We start from the raw sequence: 5,641 nt of genomic DNA on the forward strand, positions 1-5,641 counted from the left end.
CCCAACACACATTCCCTCCTCCTTTGTTCTTTCCTAAGAGAATCCTGATTTTGTTCAGGCATCAACTTTTCTTTAATAGTCAGCTGATGTGTGGGAAGTCCTAGGAGTAGGGTCTGATTATACTTTGTTAAATACTGTGGTTCCATGCCCGCTTCTAGTGCAAGGGGTGAGGCATGAAACAAATCAGGCAAATAAAATGCGGGAAAGGCAAGTCACCCTGGAAGTTTTGGGATAAGCTTTCTTTGTTTTAAAAAAGAAGAGAAGAGATGGCCCTTTGTTATTGCTTCTGAATGTGGGTGTGATGCCTGGAACTGCAGTGGCCTTCTTGAGGCCATGAGGCAGATATGCTTGAATGGATCCTTTAGGACATAATGGAAACATTGAATAAGTCAAGCCAGGAACTGCCCTAACTCATGATCTCTTCTGTGAGATCATCAATTTCCTCTTTGTTTCAACCATTTTGAGTTGGGTATCCTTGTAAATACAGCCCTGACCACCATATTACCTGCAATTCAGATAGAATACATGGAGGCATCCCTGCTTACAGAGTAAAACATTTTAAGTGGTAGTTTTCTTTTTCAGTTGCTCCCCCATCCTTGTGATGAGATCTCTCTCATAGAGGTGGTTTTCTCCACTCTGCCTGAGTGGGTTGCCTACCATGAGAACTGCCTGAGTGGCAGATGCTTGTTTCAATGTGCACAACTGTATGTCATGGCTTTGATACAAACTTCCCTGGCTGTAGCAGAGGAGGTTGTCGGCAGCGTCCTGACCCAAACTGGACTCCACCAGAGAAGAGAGAGAAGAATCTGTTCATCAAAATAGTATAACCAGACACGGTAGTTCTTGGTACTTGACATTTCAAGGGCATGTTTGGCTACTGTGTTTGAGGCCGGAGGTAGTCTGTGAGGAGACAAAAGTAAGGTGAAAGCCCAGTCCATGAAGGAAGCCACACACTCAGAGTAAGAGAGAGTGACACAGAGAGGCAGATTTTGCAAAAGGGAGACAACATTGATTTCGCCCAGCTTTTCAATTCTGTTTCTTGTCCCTGGCGCAGCCCAGAGACCTAGCTCTTGCCTGGATTCTAAACTTCCAATAATGCTGTCGTTTTTTGCTTGAGTCAGCTCAAACAGATTTTATTTCTTGCAACTGAGATCCCTGAACAAAAACTTGGGAGCCATTAATGATGAGGTCCTGATCACAAGGTCTGGTGTAGAACATTATGAGAAATTTATCTCTAGCCTCAATAGCTGCACCATGGGACATGTATTTCCATCCTTTGATCCCCACTGTAGGGCATCATGGGAAACGCAATCCTACCCTCCAGTCTCTGCCACAGGGTCTCATGGGAAATGCAGTCCTAGCCTCAATTTCAGCTCTAAGTCATCGTGGGAAATGTATTCCTAGCCTCCAGTCTCTGCTGTAGGGGTATCATGATGAATGCAATCCTAGTCTCCAGTTATCACCCAGGGGAGCAACCTGAGGGTCCCTAACCCACACCTCAACTGTCTCAATAAAACAAGTACACCTCCCTTAGACAAAAAGGTAAGGAAGCCATCCTCCCCCTCATTTCTAAGAAAAACCTCACTCCAGGCAAACTTGCAAAAAAAAAAAAAACAAACAACCCACAATTGACTATACCTTCTAGCTGCTTTTTCTTTTTCTTTTTTTTTTACAAGATAGGAACAAGAGAGCCTTAACCACAAGACACTGGTATAAGCTGACCGGACTTCAAAATTGGGACAAGGGTTGCTCTGCAGCTCATTACCATCTCATTGTAATATTAAGATCTCTGCCCCCGGCGCCATATTGGTACAATCCAATTCCTGTCCAGCCACCAAAGGGTCATTCAAGGGCAGAAAAGAGGAGTTCATTCCAGGAAATCAGTACCTATTCCACAAATCAGGGTGACATGAGACCCGCCCCCAATAGCTCTTCTTCACCCTTTTCTATAAAAAGCTTGTCCCCCACTTGTAATCTGGAAGAAGGTATCTTTAGAGCATAGAATATCCAACCAGTCAATCCTAAAGGAAGTCAGTCCTGAATATTCATTGGAAGGACTGATGTTGAAGCTGAAACTCCAACACTTTGGCCACCTGATGCGAAGGACTGACTTATTAGAAAAAACCCTGATACTGGGAAATATTGAAGGCAGAAGGAGAAGAGGATGACAGAGGATGAGATGGTTGGATGGCATCACTGATTGGCTGGACATGAGTTTAAGCAAGCTCCAGGAGTTGGTGATGGACAGGGAAGCCTCACGGGCTGCAGTCCATTGGGTCCCCAAGAGTCAGACATGACTGAGCGACTGAACTGAACTGACCCCTTCTCCATTCCTGGACCACTGAATAAAAATCTGCCTTGCAACAAACTTCTGGATTCACCGGTGTGGGAGGGTAAGGGGATTGGAGGGGTAGGGGGGTGGGGCGGAGCGGGAAGTGGAGGTTGCTTTTCAGTAAGTTTCTGCTGCTGTAGAGAATCACAGCAGAATGGTGAAAGTAGCCTCAATTTTAATTATGAACCATCTCAGAAAATGTCATCTTAGCCTCATCTCTGCTTAAGGGTATCATGGGAAATATAGCCTTAGGCCAGGTTTTGTTGTAGGGTACCACCCAAGATGTCCTCTTTCCTTCCCTCCCTTCCTCCTTTGTTCATGTCCTGGGCTCTAATCTAGAAACTGGGAATACAGTAGTGAGCAAATAAAAGGATTTACTCTTTATGGAGAGTCTTGTGGGGAGAGTTAGCAAAAACCAGACAAACAAGTGATTATTCTAGCCAACCATTGCAGCATAACAAAATACCCCAAAACTCAGCCATGTAAAGCCACAACCTCTTTATTTTATGATTCTGTGGGTCAGGAATTTGAGCAAGGCACAGTGAGGTCAGTGTGGATTGGCTCGTCAATGGATTGGAGCCAACAGCCAGAGATGGATGAGCTGCTTCATCTGGAGCCATATATTGGAAACTTTGGTTCTGTGTGGGTTGAATTGTGTCCCCCCAAAATATGTTGAAATCCTAACTCCCAGATTCTATGAATGTGACCTTATATGGAAATAGGGGGACTTCCAGGCAGAGGGTGCATGTTCGATCCCTGGTTGGGGAACTTAATACCCTACATGCTGAGGGGTACAGACAAAAAGTAAAAAAAATAAAGGAAAGAAAGGTAGATTGATATATTAAGATGAGGTCAAACTGGATTAGGGTGAGCCCCTAAATCCAGTGAAGGGTGTCCTCATACAAAGAGAGAGATTTGGAGACTCACAGCCATATTGACAGGAAAGAAAGTCATGTGATGACAGGCAGAGACTGGAGTGATGCAGCCACAAGCCAAGGACTGTTGAGGATTGCCGACAAAGAAGGCTGAGTGCCAGAGTCGATGCTTTCCAACTGTGGTGCTGGAGAAGACTCTTGAGAGTCCCTTGGACAGCAAGGAGATCAAACCTGTCAATCCTAAAGGAATCAACCCTGACTATTCATTGGAAAGACTGATGCTAAAGCTGAAGCTCCAACATTTTGGCTGCCATTGGAAAAGACCCTGATGCTGGGAAAGATTGAGGGCAGGAGGAGAAGGGGGTGACAGAGGATAAGATGGTTGGATGGCATCATCGACTCAATGGACACGAGTTTGAGCAAACTCCAGGAGATAGTGAAGGACAGGGAAGCCTGGTGTGCTGCAGTCCATGGGGTTTCAAAGAGTTGGACATGACTGAGTGACAACCCAGAAGCAAGGAAGAGGCCACAAAAGATTCTTCCTCAGAGCTTTAGAAGGAGCATAATTCTGCTAACACCTTATTTTTTTTGTTTCTAGCATCCAGAATTTCTGTTGTTTGAAGCCACCTCGTTGGTAAGTTTGTAGTCACTTACCATGGCAGTCCTAGGAAATGAAATCAGCTGGGTTTCTCAGGTCTCCTGCACCTTGCATCTGCTGGGTTGCCACGTCCAGGGTAGCTCCTTTGTTCTCTTGGCTGGTGCCTGGGCTGAGATGGCTGGAACCTCTGGGGCTCTCTCTACATGTGGCATCCATGCACAAGTAGCTTGGGTGTCTTCAGAGCATGGCAGTCTTGGTGCAGGAGGACTTTGACATGGCAATCGGCTTCCCATGGTGCCACTTCCACCACATTCTAGTTTTGTAAAATTTATTATTATTTGACTATGCTGGGTCTTAGTTGTGACATTCGAACTCTTAGTTGCAGCATGTGAGATCTAGTTACCTGAGCTGGGATCAAACCCGGGTCCCCTGCATTGGGAGCATGTAGTCTTAACCATGGGATCACCAGGGAAGTTCAGAGGTGATATTGACCCCATCCTTCTAGGCCACCACAGTGACAGTTGGTGATATATGATTTGTGTGTGAATGTGCTTAGTCATGTCCAACTCTTTGCAACTCCATGGACTGTACCCCACCAGGCTTCTCTGTCTGGGATTTTCCAGGCAAGAATACTGTAGAAGGCTGCCATTTCCTACTGCAGATCTTCCTGATGCAGGGATCAAACCCTGGTCTCTTGCGTCTCCTGTATTGGCAGGTGGCTTCCTTACTGCTGAGACATCTGGGAAGCCTGGATATATGATTTGAGAAGATCTTAAAAAGAAATCCTGTCTCTGGGAGTGGGCAGGAAGAGATAGGTTGGGAGTTTGGGATTGACATATAGCACCACTATATTTAAAATGGGGCTTCTCTAGTGGCTCAGGTGGTAAAGAATCTGCCCATGATGCTGGGGACCTGGGTTCGATCCCTTGGTCGGGAAGATCCCCTGGAGAATGGATCCCCATTCCAGTTTTCTTGCCTGGAGAATCCCATGGACAGAGGAACCTGGTGGGCCACAGTTCATGGGGCTACAAGAGAGTCAGACATGACTAAGTAGCTAACACTTTCACTTTCGTGTATATGTATAACTGAATTACACTGCTGTACTCCTGAAACTAACACAACATTGTTCATCAAGTATACTCCATATATAAAATAAAAATTGAGAAAAGAAAAGAAACCCTGTCCTCCACCTGCCCCCAGACACCATAGAAAATGTTCTTTTTCTTCCTTAAATCATACGGTTCCAGGGAAACAATTTTGTCTCTGGGGGCTTGCCTCAGCAAACCATGGAAAACATGAATTCTGCCATGTTGTGGTCAAAGAGTACCATTGAAATGGTAGTTCTCACACAAAAAAAAAAATTTTAAAAAGAAACAAAAGAAATGGTAGTTCTGGCTTTTTCTCAGTTGGCCTGAGAGCATCCTAGGAAATATAGCCCAGCCTTTATCTCTTGCCCACAGAGCAGCAGGGGGATGAAGTCTTGTCCTTAGTCCTCATGGCACGGCTCCCAGGGGTCATCTCCTATTCATCTCCTGTCTCAGAGCCCCCTAGGAAACGCAGATGTGTCCCTTTAGAGCAACAAAATAGTCTTGACCTTTGGATGTGGGAGAAGAGACTGGAAGGTTAATGCCTGGGTCAGTGAGTTGGAAAGTTGAATTTGGAGGCCAGAAATAGATGTGGAGGTGGCTTTGGGTGGAAGGCTGTATGGGACAGCTCCCAAGGCCAGGGTCTCGAATGCCTGGGTCCTACAATATGACCCCCTAATTCCAGGAGCCTGTGAAAAAGTGGCCCCCCCTCATTCATCCTCTGTTGAGAAGGGCAGATATGGCCTTGTTC

This window comes from Bos taurus, chromosome 18 (genome assembly GCF_002263795.3).
Source record: "Bos taurus isolate L1 Dominette 01449 registration number 42190680 breed Hereford chromosome 18, ARS-UCD2.0, whole genome shotgun sequence".
Classification (NCBI taxonomy): Eukaryota; Metazoa; Chordata; class Mammalia; order Artiodactyla; family Bovidae; genus Bos; species Bos taurus.